Below are 20,892 nucleotides of genomic sequence, written 5' to 3'. Positions count from 1 at the left end.
TCTTCAGATATGCATGCACTGTCAACTGTGGGACCATTATATAGACAGGTGTGTGTGCCTTTCCAAATCATGTCCAATCATTTGAATTTACCGCAGGTGAACTCCAAATTCACAAACACTTCACATTTCCATATCATAAAACTCATGTAATTTACAGTGTCAATGTTTATGGTCACTGTTTCATGTACAGTATGGATGTAGCGTTTCACGGTATGCATCGGGCCCAGGTTCAAATGTTTAAGATATGAGTGCATCGGTAGGTGGGTCCACAAACCGATCAAATGACTTTTTCTACCTTCCCAAAAATGCCTAATATTTTGTGACAACTGCGTCCTCTCCTTCAGTGTCGAACTAAGCATGTAATTATGTTGACAGTCATAGATCTACAAGTCATTTTGCATACCAAATAACCCCAGGCAATATCCGTAGCCAGCTTCAAAAGTTTGTAAAATGGCTTGCACATTATTAGGCTTTATTAGTTGAGTGACAACCAATTTTGTTGGTTAGGTTATTTAATATAAAATGTGCTGTTAAATGGCCTGCATACTCACCAGACATGTAATCCATTGATGTTTGGTGTCTGGGATGTTCTGGATCACTGTGTACAACAGTGTGTTCCAGTTCCCGCCAAAATCCAGCAACTTCGCACAGCCATTGAAGAGGAGTGGGACAACATTCCACAAGCCATAATCAACAGCCTGATCAACTCTTTATTTTTTATTATTATTATTATTATTATTTTTACCCCTTTTTATTCTCCCCAATTTCATGGTATCCAATTGGTAGTTAGTCTTGTCTCATCGCTGCAATTCCCATACGGACTCAGGAGAGGCGACGGTCGAGAGCCGTGCACACGATCCAAACAAGCCACACTGCTTCTTGACACAATGCCCACTTAACCCGGAAGCCACAGTACTGTTCAAAAGTTTGGGGTCACTTAGAAATGTCCTTGTTTTTGAAAGAAAAGCACATTTGTCTATTAAAATAACATCAAATTGATCAGAAATAGTGTAGACATTGTTAATGTTGTAAATGACTATTGTAGCTGGAAACGGCTGATTTTTAATGGAATATCTACAGAGGCCCATTATCAGCTCTAACCAGAAAAGAAAGAGTGGGAGGCTCCGGTGCACAACTGAGCAAGAGGACAAGTACATTGGGGTGTCCAGTTTGAGAGACAGACGCCTCACAAGTCCTCCACTGGCAGCTTCATTAAATAGTACCCGCAAAACACCAGTCTCGACGTCAACAGAGAAGAGGCGACTCCGGGGATGCTGGCCTTCTAGGCATAGTTCCTTTGTCCAGTGTCTGTGTTCTTTTGCCCATCTTAATCTTTTCTTTTTATTGGCCAGTCTGAGATATGGCTTTTTCTTTGCAACTCTGCCTAGATGGCCAGCATGCCGGAGTCGCCTCTTCACTGTTGACGTTGAGACTGGTGTTTTGCGGGTACTATTTAATGAAGCTGTGAAGGGAGTAGTACACAGCCTTGTATGAGCTCTTCAGTTATTTGGCAATTTCTTGCATGGAATAGCCTTCATTTCTCAGAACAAGAATAGACTGACGAGTTTCAGAAGAAAGTGCTTTGTTTCTGGCCATTTTGAGCCTGTTATCAAACTCACAAATGCTGATGCTCCAGAAACTCAACTAGCCTAAATAAGGACAGTTTTCTTTAATCAGAACACATTTTTCAGCTGGTTATGCTAACATAATTTCAAAATGATTTTCTAATGATCATTGGCCTTTTTAAAATGATAAACTTGGATTAGCTAACACAACGTGCCATTGGAACACAAGAGTGATGGTTGCTGATAATGGGCCTCTGTACACCTATGTAGCTATTCCATAAAAAATCTGCTGTTTTCAGCTACAATAGTAATTTACAACATTAACAATGTCTACACTGTATTTCAATTTGATGTTATTTTAATAGACAAATGTGCTTTTCTTTCAAAAACAAGTAAATGTCTAAGTGACCCCAAACTTTTGAATGGTACTATGTGTATTATTTGCTCTAAATTGTAGGAAATGGCAGTTACAGGTGTTAAACTTTGAGTCACATTGGCAATTGAACAAGGTTTCAAATTATGCCCACCTGACTCAGATTTCGGTTTATAACGGGGATTTTTGGATTGCATGAACATAAACAGTAATTGTGTGACGGTGGGGATGCAGAGTTGTTCCAAACAAAAACTACACGTGTGGTTGCTTTAGTTCCTCAATGGCACAGCTAGGAGAGCTAAAAAGGAAATTTGGCGCCTCGCTCAAACCTTGTCATTTATTTTGTCTTGCCTACACCACATTTTACAGGAATATTCTTGTTACTGAATGTATCTGGAGAATTCAGATTTTGTTAACAAATGCGGTGAAAAGTACAGTAAATGTAAAATGCACATACAATCAACACTGTCTGGATTGTCTTGTCAGGTGAACTGATCCCATCTCCAAACTGTTTCAATTGCTACAATGCTTATTAAGAATATGCTTTTTGTATTTCTGCTGTAAGAAACAATTCAATTTAGGCCTATATAGGACAATTCCAATGAGTGAATAGGGTTATTAATAAGACATCTGTGGGTCAGTTGCTAAACAAGTATTTTTGGGGGGAGTAAATTACATACTGCTATTCACAAAGTGTTGCAAACACTTGTTAATTATTTCAGTAAATTAACTGATGTCGTGCTAGCTCTTTTATTAACACGTATGGACCAAGAACTTAATTGGAATCAAGGCATTAGAATGTACCAAAAGGCCACCAAAATAGAATTTGTTTTTCAAAAATGTCTTAACCCGAGGGGAGCCTGTCTGGCTACTTTTCCTATTTGGCTGGCAACTCCATGTGCTTGTGGAAAACGGTACACACACACTAGTCTATTAGCCTCACTAATCCATTTTAACAGTGCAAAAATACGCCCTAATTTTTACTTTGAATCCCACCATTTTCTTTTCTTAGAGGAAGGTCCAATTAGAATCTGACAGTTTAAGCCAAAGCATTGAAACAATTTTAGTTGGCTTGCGGTGCTCATAGTCACATAAACCTCAATGTGATGGTTGTGCCACTCTGCTCGCAAAGCTGTCATAGACAGCAGCTGTTTAGAGAAAGACAGACCATCCGCATGATTAGTCAATAGAAAATATCGAGAGGCTTATGACCAAAGGGTGAGTTCACCGACCCTAATCGAGAGTGGAAATCTCCAGAGATGGCTGAAGACTTCTGACAGATGCACTGTGGGTGAACCGCTCGGCTGTAACATAAGAGAGGCAGAAGAGACATTTGATTAAGGAAAACGTCCCACATGGCATTGCATGTTTGCACAACAAAGGCATGTTTTTTTTTTTCCCCCCAATGCTATTTTTTTCCCCACTCAACAGGAATAGACCTACTGGTGGCCCATTCTAGCACCACAGATAAGCACTGGCTGGAATGTTGACTGTTTGTTTGCAAGGAGATACTCTGTAGCCTACACCATACCATTGATGCAGCATATTTTTGTTGAAGATAAGTGTTTTTCTGCTATGGTGTTTGTAGATGGTGGTGGTGTTGTCATAGCAGAGTAGTCAGTTGCTGGTGTGTGTCTCTCACACTCACTCACTCTCACTCACACACATATTATGGGTCTCCTTGGGGGGTGGCGGGAGCATGGTCTACTTAAATTAGCCACTGCTGCTGAGGCGCTTTGCAAAATGAACCCCGTTCCCCCTCTACCTCTGGGGTAAATGAAGTGAAATTGGGATATGCCTTCACCCCTCCAGAGTAGACTACCTATGTCATCTTTCAAATCCATTGCTGTGCTTGTAGATTTACATGCATCTGCCTTCCTGCATGCATGTTGATTGAAAAAATATTGGCTGCCATTGAATGATTGCATATTTAGCGACTGGTGAACCAACACCACATCTAACTTTGTTTAAAAGCCTTAAGGCCTAGTTTATCCTCCCAAATTTTTCTTTGTCACTGTGTTTGTCCACTGTCGTTTCCCCTTTTTGAGGTCCTTAAATTAGCCTCTCTAAACTGATGGTTAGCACATGTTGTTGGGGATGAGGCATCCCAAGCACTCTACTAAGGACAGTATTATAGAGCTGTGACTCATGTGGAAACTGGTCAACCACTGCATGTGGTACAGTAGCTCTCTGTCACAGATCTCTCGGGATAATTTATATTTGGTCTCCACAATTTTGTTCTGTTGATTTGTTTGGAGTTGGTCTCCATTGTGTTGCAGATTAGTACACACTTCTATAGCCTGCAGCAGAGTGAGATGCAGATTGTATGCTGTTGTGTAGCCTAACGTGCAAGGGTGCGTTGTAATGCCAACCACCTCTTTTAGCGTGATCCTATCCTAACATGGCATTGCCTTATCATAAACGAGCTCATTGAGGGGGATTGGTGTTCCTATGTTTCATGAACTGAAATAAAAGATTCCAGAAATGTTCCAAATGTACAAAAAGCTTATTTCTCTACAAATGTTGTGTGCACATGTGTTTACATCCCTGTTAGTGAGCATTTCTCATTTGCCAAGATAATCCATCCACCTAAACGGTGTGGCATATCAAGAAGCTGTTTAAACAGCACAGTCATTACATAGGTGCAGCTTGTGCTGGGGACAATAAAAGGCCACTCTAAAATGTGCAGTTTTGTCACACGACACAATGCCACAGATGTCTCATGTTTTGGAAGGAGCATGCAATAGGCATGCTGACTGCAGAATGTCCACCAGAGCTGTTGCCAGAGGGTTGAATGTTAATTTCTCTACCATATGTCTTTTTAGAGAATTTGGCAGTACGTTCAACCGGCCTCACAACCGCAGACCACGTTTAAGGGATCGTGTGGGTGAGCAGTTTGCTGATGTCAATGTTGTGAATAGAGTGCCCCATGGTGGCGGTGGGATTATTCTATGGTCTGCATACTCCCCAGACGTCACCCATGTTTGAGATGCTCTGGATCGACATGTTCGACCGCGTGTTTCAGTTCCCACCAACATCCAGCAAGTTCACACAGCCATTGAGGAGTGGGACAACATTCCATAGGCCACGATCAACAGCCTGATCAACTCCGTGCGGAGGAGAAGTTTTGCGCTGCATGAGGCAAATGGTGGTCACACCAGACACTGACTGGTTTTCTGATCCACGCTCATAACCTTTTTTATTAAGGTATCAGTGACCAACAGATGCATATCTGTATTCCCGGTCATGTGAAATCCATAGAGTAGGGCCTAATGAGTTTATTTCAATTGACCGAGAGCCTTATATGAACTGAATCTCAGTCAAATCTTATATTGTTGCATGTTGAGTTTATATTTTTGTTCAGTGTACTGTGTATACAGGGCTCCAGACTGCAACAAATTATTGAGTCACATTTTGCGACCATGCCTATTTTGCTTTGGCCCCCTGCTGTGATGGGCGAACCACTATCTGTCTCCCCTTACGTGCGCCCCCGAAAAATGCTTTGTTTGTTTTAACATTTAAAAATGCAATTATGGGGGGGGGGGGGGCCTTTAGAGACCACTGTTGTCCCTGTTGAAGAGCTTTTATTGCATCTCTCAATATTGAGCTAGTAGCTCACTGTTTTATAACCGAGATATCTGATATGGCTTTTGAGATATGGAGCTTGCGAAATGCACATCGGCCATTGCGAGTGCATATGTAGTTTTTTTAGGACTTCACATTTACTGTTAGATTAATACATGGCTACTAGCAGTGGGTATTATATTTAGAGTTCGAGATCATCAACCAAATGTGTTATAATTTTCCACTTGCTCAGGTGGTGAACTGGCCCTGAATGAATGAATGAATCAAATTTATAAGGCCCCTTTTACATCAACAGATGTGCTATACGGAAACCCAGATACAGAAACCCAGCCTAAAACTGGGTTTCCAACAGCAAGCAATGCAGTTTGAGAGGGGGGTTCGAGAGAGGGGGGGTTGAGAGCCACAGCACAGTAGACTATATGATTACAGACATTGACCATTTATCTCAGCTCATTCACAGTCAAGCCACTAACACCTCTGATCACGGCAAAATTACCTTGTTCCTCAAAAGAACAGACATGGAAGCAACCATACATTCACAGCCAAGGAAGCTATACAAATTCAGAAATTCATACAGATTGTCCCAAAACAGCACAGAAGAATACCAGAAAGCAACCAGAATCCAAACACTCTAAGATAACATTCTGTATACCACATCCACTCACAGTAAAGAAGGCATCAATCTAGCAGTAAAAAACATCAGTATATTCAGGCAAACTGCAAATGAAGCACAACTGAAATTGATTTTAAAAAAAAAATACAAGACCACAGACAAGATGGCGCCGATGAACATGGCTGTTTTACATTCTCTCAACCAGTTGTGCTATTTTGTTCATGCCTTTTGTGTAACTTATTGTGTACGAAATGTTGCTGTTACCGTCTATGACCGAAAATAACTTCTGGACATTAGAACAGCGATTACTCACCGCGGACTGGAAGAACCTTTTTCCTTTAACGAGTCCGACGAGAAGGATATCCTGCTTTCACTGGAACAGGCCCAGACCCCCCGCCTTTTGTGTGAAGGAAAGACACAGGGAAAGGGCCACAGATCGGGCAGCCTTCTGAGAATCCGTAGGCAAGCGAGTAAACGCCCAATGTCATCCGTTCTTCTTGCTAACATGCAATCATTGGAAAATAAAATTGATGACCTACAATTAAGATGATCCTACCAACGGGACAATAAAAACACTAACATCTTATGTTTCACCAAGACGTGGCTGAACGACGATACGGACAATATAGAGCTAGCGGGATTTTCCATGCACCTGCAGAACAGAGATGCTACCTCTGGTAAGACAAGGAATGGAGATGTCTATTTGTCAATAACAGCTGGTGCGCGATATTTAATATTAAAGAAGTCCCGAGGTATTGCTCACCTGAGGTAGAGTACCTTATGATAAGCTGTAGACCACACTATCTACCAAGAGTTCTTATCTATATTATTCGTAGCCGTCTATTTACCACCACAGGACGAAGCTGGCACTAAGACCGCTCGCAACCAACTCTATAAGGCCATAAGCAAAGAAGAAAATGCTCACCTAAAAGCGGCGTTCCTAGTGGCCAGGGACTTTAATGCAGGCAAACTTCAATCAGTTTAAAAAATTTACCAGCACGTCACATGTTTAACCAGATAAAAAAATCCTAGACCACTTTTACTCCACACACAGAGATGCATACAAAGCTCTCCCCTCGCCCTCCATTTGTTAAATCTGACCATAATTCTATCCTCCTGATTCCTGCTTTACAAGCAAAAACTAAAGCAGGAAGTACCAGTGCATCGATCAATACGGAAGTGGTCAGATTACGCGGATGCTACATTACAGGACTGTTTTGCTAGCACAGACTGGAATATGTTCCGGGATTCATCCAATGGCATTGAAGAGTACACCACCTCAGTTATCGGCTTCATCAATAAGTGCATTGATGACGTCGTCCCCACAGTGACTGTATATATCCCAACCAGAAGCTCGAGGCAACATCTGCATCGAGCTAAAGGCTAGAGCTGCTGCTTTCAAGAAGCGGGAGACTAAACCGGACGCTTATAAGAAATCCCACGATGCCCTCAGACGAACCATCAAACAAGCAAAGCGTCAATACGGAATTAAGATTGAATCCTACTATACCGGCTTTGACGCTCGTCTGATGTGGCAAGGCTTGAAAACTACAGACTACAAATGGGAACCCAGACACGAGCTGCCCAATGACGCGAGCCTACCAGATGAGCTAAATGCATGCACGAGAGCACCAGCTGTTCTGGATGACTGTGTGATAACGCAGATGTGTAGCCGATGTGAACAAAACCTTTAAACAGGTCAACATTCACAAAGCCGCCAGATGGATTACCAGAACGTGTACTCCGAGCATGCTCAACTGCTCAGCATCTGACCGTAAGGCGCTACAGAGGGTAGTGTGTACAGCCCAGTACATCACTGGGGCTGAGCTTCCTGCCATCCAGGATCTATATAGTAGGCGGTGTCAGAGGAAAGCCCATAAAATCGCCAAATACTCCAGTCATTCAAGTTATAGACTGTTTTCTCTGCTACCTGAAGCCATAAGACTGCTGAACAATTAATAAAATCGCCACTGGACAATTTACATTGACCCCCCCCCCCCTCTGCCTTTTGTACACTGCAGCCCACTTGCTGTTTATTATCTATGCATAGTCACTTCACCCCACCTACATGTAATACTTACCTCAACTAACCTGTACCCCTGCACACTGATTCGGTACCGGTGCTCGCTGTATCTAGCCTTGTTATTGTTATTCTTGTTGTTACTTTTTTTATTACTTTTTATTTTAGTCTACTTGGTAAATATTTTCTTCACCAACAGTGCAGTTCAAGAAGATTTAAGGGCTTGTAAGTAAGCATTTCACGGGAAAGTCTACACTTGTTGTATTCGGCGCATGTGACAACGTTTGATTTGAGAAGACAACTGGTTTAATGCCGATTCGTAAAATTATGAGGAATTAACATAGAACACTATCAAACCAAAAGCACAGAGACCCAAATAATGGTGAATTACGCCAAAAAGGAACAGTACAACAAGAAGCAACTGACACTAAGAGTCCATAAACACAAACAACTTCTGGCAAAATTGGAAAAAGTTCAATCAAAACTAGAGGAATTTGCAATTACAAAATGGTGGCATATAGACAACCCATTTTAAAACACTCTACAACACCGTTCAAATTGATGCAAAAGCAGAACAATGGCAAATTAATGAAGTTGAATGGATTGGAAAAAGCTATAAAGGACAATCAAAATCCATTTGACTCTCCAATTACTGACCAGGAACTCTAAGAAACTTCAGGCCCTCAAAGAAATAAAAATAAACATGCTTAACCTGATGGCATCCTAAATGACGTGCTGAAATTCACTAGTGCAACATTTCAATTGGCTATATTAAAGCTGTTTAATTTGATCCTGATTGTAGGTTATTTCCCTGACATCTGGAATCAAGGACTCATAACCCCAATCTTTAAGGACTGAGACAAATGTCCCTAACAATTAGAGGCATTATGTGAATAGTAACCTGGTGAAGGTTTTTTGTAGTATTATAAATGTATGCGTTCTAAACTTTCCTAATAAGCACGTCTTGAGTAAAAGCCTAATTGGATTTATACCCAAACATCGCATGACCAATCATTTTTACACCCTACACAGATAGATAAACATGTCCACAAAAATAATAACAAAATGTATGCTTGCTTTATCGACTACCAAAAAGCATTTGATTTTATTTGGCATACAGGACTGTTCTACAAAGTAGTTTAAGGAGTAATTATTACATAATTAAATGTATACTGTCAATACGTGCGGCATCAAAATTGTCAAGAAAATAACATTCTTTAACCAGGGTTGCAATCTGAGACTTGCACTATTCAAAATTTACATCAAGGAATTGGCTACTATTCTAGAAAATCCTCAGCCACTGGTGTTAGTCTCCACAATTCAGAGGTTAAATGCCTACGCTTCGCAGATGACCTGTACCTGCTGTCACTCATAGCACATGGCCTACAGCAGAGCCTGGACCTGCTAGAGCAGTACTTAAATCCTCAAAACACAAATAATAATTTTCCAGAAGATCCAGATTTGAGGGATTTAGACAAGTTCTCAATTGGTACAATATTATATAGAGTACTGCACACACTACAATTATTTAGGTTTAAAAATCACTTAATAAGGAAGTGAATGAACTGAGAAAGTGCACAGGCGTTCTACGGCATTAAAAATACATTCAAATTGAAATACCTATAAAAACATTGGCTGAAACTAATTGAATGTGTCATTGAACCAATTGCACTTTATGGCAGCAAGGTGTGGGGTCCAATTGCAAAACAAGATTTCACCCAATGGGACAAACACCCCATTGAAACCCTGCATGCAGAGTTCTGTAAGATTCTCCTTACATGTCCAGAGGAAAACTACAAACAATGCATGCAGGGCAGAATTAGGCCAGTATCCACTAATAATAAAGACTCAAAAATAACAATTACGTTTTGAAAACATCTCAAATACAGTGAGCCCCTCATCATTACCAAGCCCTGCAATACCAAGAGCTGTGCAAAGAAAAAAGCAGTGGTGTAAAGTACTTAACTAAAAATACTTTAAAGTAGTACTTAAGTAGTTTTTTGGGGTATCTATACTTTTACTTCACTACATTCTAAAATACAATATTATTTTTACTCCATAAATTTTCCCTGACAACCCAAAGTACTCATTACATTTTGAATGCTTAGCAGAAAAGAACACGTGGTAATCCCGTCTGCCTATGGTCTGGCGGACTCACTAAACGTAAATGCATCTTTTGTAAATAATGTCTGTGTTGGAGTGTGCCTCTGTAAATGTTAAAAACAAGAAAATGGTGCCGTCTGCTTTGCTTAATATAAGAAATTTGAAAGGATTAATACTTTAGCATTTTCTTTTGATATTTAAGTATGTTTAAAACCAAATACTTTTACTCAAGTAGTGTTTTGCTAGGTGACTTTTACCTGAGTAACTTTCTATTAAGGTATCTATACTTTTACTCAAGTATGACAATTGGGTACTTTTTCCACCACTGGAAAAGTCTCCTCATCCAGCTGGTCCTGGGCTGAGTTACAAACCGTGTTCTACTAACACACTGAAGCCTCAGTACCAGAACATCCAAACAGAGTAAACCAAATTACAGCCGAGTCAAAACTACATTACTTATTGGGAAACACAGCACAAAGTCAAATGCATTGCTATTTGGACCTAAATTGATAGTACACCATGGCAAACTATTTGACTATGGTTAGTGATCAAAACCGAGAGAGAGGGTTCCATAACCGCAGGCAGAATAGATGAAACTGGGGCAGCAGGTAGACTGGGGACAGCCAGGAGTCATCAGGCCAGGTAGTCCTGAGGCATGGTCCTAGGGCTCAGATCCTCTGGGAGGGGAGAGAGAGAATTAGAGGGAGAACACTTACATTCCAACATAACACCAGATAAGACAGGAGAATTACACCAGATATAACCGACTGATTCTAGCCCCTCGGCACATAGTCTATTGCAGCATAGATACTGGAGGCTGAAAGGCGGTTCAGGGAACATTGTGGCCCCGTCCGACAATACCCCCCTGACAGGGCCACCCAGGCAGGATATAACCCCATCCACTTTGCTAAAGCACAGCCTCCACACCACTAGAGGGATATCAACAGACCCATTTACTACCCTGAGACGGGGCCCACGAAGATCTCCACTGCACGAGCCCGAGAGGACGCCAAACCGGGCAGGAAGATCACATCTGTGACTTAACACACTCAAGTGACTCACCACTCCTAGGGATGGCATGGAAGAGCACTAGTAAGCCAGTGACTCAGCCCCCGTAATAGGGTCAGAGGCAGAGCATCCCGATGTAGAGAGGGGAGCCGGCCAGACAGAGACAGCAAGGGTGGTTCGTCCCTCCCATGCCTTGCCCGTTCACCTTCGCACCCCTTGGCCAGAAGAGATGAGTCGTCAGTAATGACTTAAATGTCGAGACCGAGTCTGCGTCTCTCACATGGATAGGCAGACCATTCCATAACAATCTAGCTCTATAGGAGAAAGCCCTGCCTTTTTAGCTGTTTGCTTAAAAATTCTAGGGACGATAAGGAGGCCTGCGTCGTGACCGTAGCGTACATGTAGGTATGTACGGCAGGACCAAATCGGAGAGATACAGTAGGTAGGCGCAAAGCCCATGTAATGCTTTGTAGGTTAGCAGTAAAACCTTAATCAGCCCTAACCTCAACAGGAAGCCGCTGGTGTAAGATTTTCACTTTTTTTTGTTCTAGTCAAGATTCTCGCAGCCGTTTTTTGCAGTAACTGAAATGTATTTAGTGCTTTATCCAGGTAGCCAGAGTAGAGCATTGCAGTAGTCTCTATTAATAAACAAATTCTGGACCCTTATTTTTACAGTAATATATATATCAACAGTAGCCTAATTGTCAATCCAAAATTCATGACAATCACTGGATTAGGTTGCATCAAAATATCTTGAATTGTGCATTCCAGCTTGAACATGTTAGAGGAAACATCTCAGTAGCTTATTGCACTTCTAAACAAAACACTTGGAATTACTTTAAGACATCATAAGATGAATAGGGTTGGCGGGGTAATTGTACAATCGTGTAACTGATGATTATGGAGGAAGACCATCCTAAAAAATATAATCAAAGTCATGAACATTTAATTTGAGAAAGAAACCTGTTTTAATCAACTTAATTTTCAAGTTCCACAAACTTGACCCAAAAGCAGTGAAAGTAAGCCTGGTTCAGATCTTACTACCTACATTGACCAGAGGAGACGAAATTAGAAACTTTCAGAATTCTGTGTTGTGAACAGAGGCGGGTAGAGTAATTAAAATCTGTACTTAAGTAAAAGTACTGTTGCTTAGATTGACATTTACTCAAGCCAGCGTAACCCTCCTAAACTACTTAAGAGTTTATAAAAAAAAGTATATGGTCAGAAAACTACTTAAGTAACGGTTACACTTTTTTTTTACATCTTTCTGGTAAATTGTGACAGAAAACAAAAAGATCAACTTAGTGCAATTGAGTTGACTTTAATTTATTATTCAAGTATGCCAGTACCATCTTGCAGATGTCCTCCAGCACAGGTAGGCTGTGCAGTTTCAATTGCGATCTTATTCAAAGTTGAACTAATCTTATCAATGTGCTCGATTTCATAAAAAGGTCAACGTTACTCAAGACATTGGAATCATTTCATAATTTCAATAGCATTCATTTAAATGAATTTCACTCATTTAAACTTTGAGAGCCAATGTTTTGATGGATGACAAGCTATGTTGAATAGATGTCATTGGTCAAGACAACAAATATATGTAACTAAAGTGATTTGGTCAAATGTAACAGATAAAAAAAGTAGTACTTTCAGACATTACTTGAGTACATGTACAGCCTGACTACAATATGTTATCTTGATACGTTAATAAATACATGCTGTGTTAATTTAGACATGTTTACCTGCCAATAGAGCTAACTGGTTAGCTATTACTGTTAGCTAACCATATACAGTTGAAGTCAGAAGTTTACATACACTTAGGTTGCAGTCATTAAAACTCATTTTTCAACCACCCCACAAATTTAACAAACTATAGTTTTGGCAAGTCGGTTAGGACATCTACTTTGTGCATGACACAAGTCATTTTTCCAACAATTGTTTACAGACAGATTATTCACTGTATCACAATTCCAGGGGTCAGAAGTTTATACACACTAAGTTGACTGTGCCTTTAAAAAGCTTGGAAAATTCCAGAAAATGATGTCATGGCTTTAGAAGCTTCTGATAAATTAATTGACATAATTTTAGTCAATTGGAGGTGCACCTGTGGATGTATTTCAAGTCCTACCTTCAAACTCTGTGCCTTTTTGCTTGACATCAAGGGAAAATAAATCAGCCAAGACCTTAGGAAAAAGAAACTGTAGACCTCCACAAGTCTGTGTCATCCTTGGGAGCAATTTCCAAACACTTGAAGGTACCACATTCATCTGTACAAACAATAGTACGCACGTATAAACACCATGGGACCACGCAACTGTCATACCGCGCAGGAAGTAGACGCATTCTGTCTCCTGGAGATTAATGTACTTTGGTGCGAGAAGTGCAAATCAATCCCAGAACAACAGCAAAGGACCCTGTGAAGATGCTGGCGGAAACGGGTACAAAAGTATCTAGATCCACAGTAAAACAAGTCCTATATCGACATAACCTGAAAGGCCGCTCAGCAAGGAAGAAGCCAGTGCTTCAAAACCGCCATAAAAAAAGCCAAACTACGGTTTGCAACTGCACATGGGGACGAAGGTTGTACTTTTTGGAGAAATGTCCTCTGGTCTGATGAAACAAAAATAGAACTGTTTGGTCATAATGACCACCGTTATGTTTGGAGGAAAAAGGGGGAGGCTTGCAAGCCGAAGGACACCATTCCAACCGTGAAGCATGAGGGTGGCAGCTTCATGTTGTGGGGGTGCTTTGCTGCAGGAGGGACTGGTATACTTCACAAAATAGGTGGCATCATGAGGTAGGAAAATTATGTGGATATGTTGAAGCAACATCTGAAGACATCAGTCAGGAAGTTAAAGCTTGGTTGCAAATTGCTCTTCCAAATGGACAATGACCCCAAGCATACTTCCAAAGTTGTGGCAAAATGGCTTAAGGACAACAAAGTCAAAGCCCTGACCTCAATCCTATAGGAGGAGGCCTACCAACCTGACTCAGTTACACCAGCTCTGTCAGGAGGAATGGGCCAAAATTCCCCCAACTTATTGTGGGAAGCCTGTGGAACGCTACCTGAAACGTTTGACCCAAGTAAATTATTTAAAAGGTAATGCTACCAAATACTATTTGAGTGTTTGTAAACTTCTGATGAAAGAAATGAAAGCTGAAATCAATCATTCTCCCTCTTATTATGACATTTCACATTCTTAATATAAAGTGGTGATCCCAACTGACCTACGACAGGACATTTTTACTAGGATTAAATGTCAGGAATTGTGAAAAACTGAGTAAATGTATTTGCCTAAGGTGTATGTAAACTTCTGACTTCAACTGTAGCTACAAAGAATCGTTAGGTAGCTACCTGTGAAGAATTGAGATCTACCTTGCATAATGTTCGATTTAGGTCATTTTAAAATTATTATGATTCACATAAAGCTAGCTGATAGTTATGAAGTACAACTTTGCTTCGTGTATATCTTGGTTCGTCTCTATTGCCGTTCTGGCTGGCAGAAAGTTCAGTGAATGGGTAAGTCCATAGTAAGTCAATAGGGATAACCGGCTAACTAGCCACAAAGAATTGGTAGCTAGCTACCCATTAAAAATGCACATCTACCTTGCATACCATCTGTTCTTTCCATTAAATGGACTGACCATGTGAAAGATATGATCCCTTATTGGTGTCACTTGTTAAATCCACTTCAATCAGTGTAGATGAAGGGGAGGAGATTGGTAAAAGGAGTGTTAAGCCTTGATATAATAATAATAATAATATAATAATAATATAATATATAATAATAATAATATATATATATGCCATTGAGACAATTGAGACATGGATTGTGTGTGCCCCTCGGTGGATGAATGGGAAAAACTAAAGATTTGAGTGCCTTTGAACAGCGTATTAATAGTAGTGGCACCTGTTTGTCAAGAACTGCATCACTGCTGGGTTTTTCATGCTCCACAGTTTCCCATGTGCATCGAGACTGGTCCACCACCCAACGGACATCCAGCCAACTTGACACTATTGTGGGAAGCATTGGAGTCAGGGTTTCAGTTAGGAAAATGTGGCGCCTGACATTTTAATTTACCAGACATTTGAGAAATTTACTGGACCATATGTTTTGGGTGCGTAACCTCATTAGGTTGTCCTCCCACGGTGCTCAGAATTACATTTACATTACATTTAAGTCATTTAGCAGACGCTCTTATCCAGAGCGACTTACAAATTGGTGCATTCACCTTATGACATCCAGTGGGACAGTCACTTAACAATAGTGCATCTAAAACTTAGGGGGGGGGGGGTGAGAGGGATTACTTATCCTATCCTAGGTATTCCTTAAAGAGGTGGGGTTTCAGGTGTCTCCGGAAGGTGGTGATTGACTCCGCTGTCCTGGCGTCGTGAGGGAGTTTGTTCCACCATTGGGGGGGCCAGGGCAGCGAACAGTTTTGACTGGGCTGAGCGGGAGCTGTACTTCCTCAGTGGTAGGGAGGCGAGCAGGCCAGAGGTGGATGAACGCAGTGCCCTTGTTTGGGTGTAGGGCCTGATCAGAGCCTGGAGGTACTGAGGTCCCGTTCCCCTCACAGCTCCGTAGGCAAGCACCATGGTCTTGTAGCGGATGCGAGCTTCAACTGGAAGCCAGTGGAGAGAACGGAGGAGCGGGGTGACGTGAGAGAACTTGGGAAGGTTGAACACCAGACGGGCTGCGGCGTTCTGGATGAGTTGAAGGGGTTTAATGGCACAGGCAGGGAGCCCAGCCAACAGCGAGTTGCAGTAATCCAGACGGGAGATGACAAGTGCCTGGATTAGGACCTGCGCCGCTTCCTGTGTGAGGCAGGGTCGTACTCTGCGGATGTTGTAGAGCATGAACCTACAGGAACGGGCCACCGCCTTGATGTTGGTTGAGAACGACAGGGTGTTGTCCAGGATCACGCCAAGGTTCTTGGCGCTCTGGGAGGAGGACACAATGGAGTTGTCAACCGTGATGGCGAGATCATGGAACGGGCAGTCCTTCCCCGGGAGGAAGAGCAGCTCCGTCTTGCCGAGGTTCAGCTTGAGGTGGTGATCCGTCATCCACACTGATATGTCTGCCAGACATGCAGAGATGCGATTCGCCACCTGGTCATCAGAAGGGGGAAAGGAGAAGATGAATTGTGTGTCGTCTGCATAGCAATGATAAGAGAGACCATGTGAGGTTATGACAGAGCCAAGTGACTTGGTGTATAGCGAGAATAGGAGAGGGCCAAGAACAGAGCCCTGGGGGACACCAGTGGTGAGAGCGCGTGGTGAGGAGACAGATTCTCGCCACGCCACCTGGTAGGAGCGACCTGTCAGGTAGGACGCAATCCAAGCGTGGGCCGCGCCGGAGATGCCCAACTCGGAGAGGGTGGAGAGGAGGATCTGATGGTTCACAGTATCGAAGGCAGCCGATAGATCTAGAAGGATGAGAGCAGTGGAGAGAGAGTTAGCTTTAGCAGTGCGGAGCGCCTCCGTGATACAGAGGATTACAGAAGTCACATTTAGAATATGGTCATTCATATTAACAGAACATGCAAGTCGTAGATGCAATGACGTGCGGTTCTTTTTACCGAATTCTGATGTGCACTTTGAACATGTTAGAATAACTGTCCACATTTACTTTTTCACAAAATCACTAGCCTATGTCAATCTACTATAGTAGAAAAGTTTAGGCTACTTGTTCGATTGGTCAGCTTGTCGAGAAAGAAATAGCCCATTCTGGGACAGTTGTGGGACGATAGATCCCAAATTCATACAACCATTAGGCCGAGGCTACATTTAAAAATTTAAAAAAGCTATTTTTAATCAATAAGTTGATCACACCAGATCGTAAGCTTAAAATGGTGATCAACTTTTTAATCACATAAGTGCAGAAATGCGTACAAGGCAGTAGGCTACGTGTGAATGTTTGTTCAGTAATGCAGTTAACGGGAAAACACAGTTGCCAAAAAGGCAATGCACATGCAAGCAGTTTCATCTAATGGAAAATAGCCATTATAAATTTAGAAAGAGAGGAGATCTAATAGGCTACTTTGAGGCAAGGTAAGACATGCCTCATATGTATTAAAATGTTAAAGTTTCAAACAATTATGTCTGTTTTCAAAATGCATACTGCCTCTAGCTCAGTGAAAGTGTTATGTGACGCGCTGATGAAGCCTGCCTTCCGTTGTCGTTTGACGCCGCATTCAAAACAACTCGGAAATCTTACTACTTAAGTGAGTTCAAGAAGACTGGAAAAAATAGTTTTTGAAAAGTCATCCACCTCGGAATTCCAACTCGGAAACTGTGGTCTTTAATAGAGCTCCGACTTTCCGTCCTGAATATCACCGACATCCTGATTTGACCTCACATTTTTCAGAGTTCCCAGTTGTCTTGAAAGCACCACAAGATGCTGCTGCTGCAGCAGAGGGTAGTGCGTACTACAGATGGTCGTGCAATTTCTGGCAAATTTTTCCCAAAAAACAGCCTGGAACTCTTTCTAAAGACTGTTGACATCTAGTGGAAGCCCTAGGAACTGCAATTGGGCCCGATTTCGCCCTATTATAAAAGTGCCAGTCATTGACATCCATGTATGGATGAACACATTTTTGGGGGGTATGGTTTGTCCTCTGGGTTTTGCCTGCCATTTCAGTTCTGTTATACTCACAGAGATTATTTTAACAGTTTTAGAGAAACGTTAGTGTTTTCTATCCAAATCTACCAATTATATGCATATCCTAGCTTCTTGGCCTGAGTAGCAGGCAGTTTACTTTGGGCACGCTTTTCATCCGGACGTCAAAATACCACCCCCTATCCCAAAGAAGTTAACAGCTTCTACCCCCAAGCCATAAATAAGCCTGCTGATCAAATGGCCACCGGACTATTTACATTGCCTCCCCACCCCCCATTTGTTATGTGCACTGCTGCTACTCACTCTTTATTATCTATGCATAGTCACTTCACCCCTACCTACATGTACAAATTACCTTTAACCTGTACCCCAGCACACTGACTCGGTACCGGTACCCCCTGTAAATAGCCTCATTATTGTTACTTTTTATAGTTTTTTACTTTAGTTTATTTGGTAAATATTTTCTTAACTCTTCTTGAACTGCACTGTTGGTTAAGGGCTTGTAAGTAAGCATTTCACAGTAAGGTCTACACTTGTATTCGGCGCATGTGACAAATAGTTTTATTTGAGTTTCTAGAATTGATTGTAGCTCAATAAGTCTACTTTAAGATGATTTGGACATGAAGCGTAAAAAATGCTAATAATTTCTAAAAAGTTAGCATTTGGAGACTGTGGCCAGGTAAACCAAAGCATGGATTGCTGTCTTGTCCATAAACTGCTTACAGAGTAAGAAAGGCAACCAATTTGGCCATTTTGTAATTTGGGTGAACTATTCCTTTAAGCTTTTTCCTCCTAAACAGATATCCCAGTGTGTGGTGATTAGTGCTGTGTGGTGGGGTTGCGCTCTCCATAGTATTGGGTTCTTGCCTCCTTCACTCATGCTGCCAAACATACCCTAGTAAAACTGACTGTCCTAGAGATTCTTGACGTCGGCGATGTCATTTACAAAATAGCCTCCAACACTCTACTCAGCAAATTGGATGCCGTCTATCACAGTGCCATCCTTTTCGTCACCAAAGCACCATATATTACCCACCACTGCGACCTGTATGCTCCCGTTGGCTGGTCCTCGCTGCATGTTCCTCACCAAACCCACTGGCTTTAGGTCATCTATAAGTCTTTGCTAGATAAAGCTCTGCCTTATCTCAGCTCACTGGTCACCATAGCAACACCCACCTGTAGCACACGCTTCAGCAGGTATATTTCACTGGTCATCCCCAAAGTCAACACCTTTTTGGCTGTGTACACTGTATACAGATTTTTCTATTGTTATTGACTGTACGTTTGTTTATCCCATGTGTAACTCTGTGCTGTTTTTGTTGCACTGCTTTGCTTTAGCTTGGCCAGGTCACAGTTGTAAATGAGAACTTGTTCACAACTGGCCTACCTGGTGAAATAGAATTGTCCCTTGGGGATATTTTTGTACCTCTCACATAATTGGGTGTTTCCCCAGAGTAAGGGCCCCTGCCAGGAGGTCGTCGGCGCTAATGACTAGGCATGTAACGATTCACTGATACGCATTGGTTCAAATGTTTAACACCGTACTCAAACCGGACGTACGTGTAAATTGATTTTGTCCCCCCACATCAAACGCGATCACGACACGCAGGTTGTAATATCAAAACACTCTGAACCAATTATATTAATTTCGGGATAGGTCAAAAAGCATGAAACATTTATGGCAATTTAGCTAGCTAGCTTGCAATTGCTAGCTAATTTGTCCTATTTAGCTAGCTTGTTGTTGCTAGCTAATTTGTCCTGGGAAATAAACGTGAAGTTATTTTACTTGAAATGCACAAGGTCCTCTACTCCGACAATAAATCCACACATAAAACGGTCAACTGAGTCGTTTCTAGTCGTCTCTCCTCCTTCCAGGTTTTTTCTTCTTTGGACTTTATATGGCGATTGGCATCTTACTTTCATAGTATTACCACAACGACCGGCAGAACTGTTCATCTTTCAATCACCCACATGGGTAGTATAACCAATGAGGAAATGGCACGTGGGTATTTGACTTGCACCGCTTTCAGCATCACAAATATAACTGACTTCTATGTGAGCACCTCGTTGGTGCTTATTTTGTGCACGAGCGGTGTGGTCAGCATGTTAAGATGTGAGTGCATCGGTACGCGGGACCCCAAACCGATCCAAGTGCATCGGTCAGAAAATATATAGCCTAGTGGTTAGAGCGTTGGACTAGTAACCGAAAGGTTGCAAGATTGAAAGATCGAATCCCCGAGCTGACTAGGTAAAAATCTGTCGTTCTGCCCCTGAACAAGGCAGTTAACCCTAGGTCGTCATTGAAAATAAGAGTTTGTTATTAACTGACTTGCCTAGTTAAATAAAGGTAAAATAAATTACAACTGTTGGTTCACAATTATTTATTTTTTTTCACTTTTTATTTTTTGTTGTCCATATTACTTTCTATCTTCCGAAAATGCCTAATCTTAAGTATGTAACCATTTTGACAGTCATTGATCAATAAGTCATTTTGTATGCCAAACAACCCGGGGAAGTCTTGCATCATTCCTGTGGGGGTAACATGTTTACTGCTGCCTTGTTTCGATTGTTCAGGTTCACCATAAGTAACAGTTTTGGTAGTTTTGCTTTACAATCATTGTATATGCTCATTTTTAGAAATACAGGGTTAAGTTGATAACGAGGATAACAATCACTTTTTCTACCAAGCACTTCGCGGGAGGAAAGTAGAAGTTCACTTCGTAAAAACTTCCAAATAGTCTAAACCGTTTGATTTTTGAGATGGTGGTGAAATCCAAAGTTGTGCTATATATTCATTGGCTATATCATAGCAAAATGTAAAGATAAATATTGATACATTACTAGCTCAAACACGCTCAAATGAACAATTAATTAGTGGGTGATGGTGATTTCACATCAAAAGTGGGGGTACAAAAAGCTAACATGGGCCCCCTTATCTGATAGTGGGGTGGTGGATGCTCAATTGCCCAATTTCTCAGCTCAGGTGCCTACATACACCATAGACA

The 20,892-nt window shown here is 41.6% G+C and overlaps 1 protein-coding gene across 10 annotated transcripts in view; it reads left to right on the top strand.

Moving 5' to 3' along the window:
• The window catches only part of lrrfip2 (leucine rich repeat (in FLII) interacting protein 2), a 60,512-nt gene that overhangs the window by 11,402 nt on the left and 28,218 nt on the right, over positions 1-20,892 (top strand). The gene's annotated exons all lie outside the window — the stretch shown is intronic.

This window comes from Oncorhynchus gorbuscha, linkage group LG08, assembly GCF_021184085.1.
Source record: "Oncorhynchus gorbuscha isolate QuinsamMale2020 ecotype Even-year linkage group LG08, OgorEven_v1.0, whole genome shotgun sequence".
Classification (NCBI taxonomy): domain Eukaryota; kingdom Metazoa; phylum Chordata; class Actinopteri; order Salmoniformes; family Salmonidae; genus Oncorhynchus; species Oncorhynchus gorbuscha.
The sequence above is the reverse complement of the archived record's forward strand: the minus strand, read 5'-3'. Positions and strand labels throughout refer to the sequence as shown.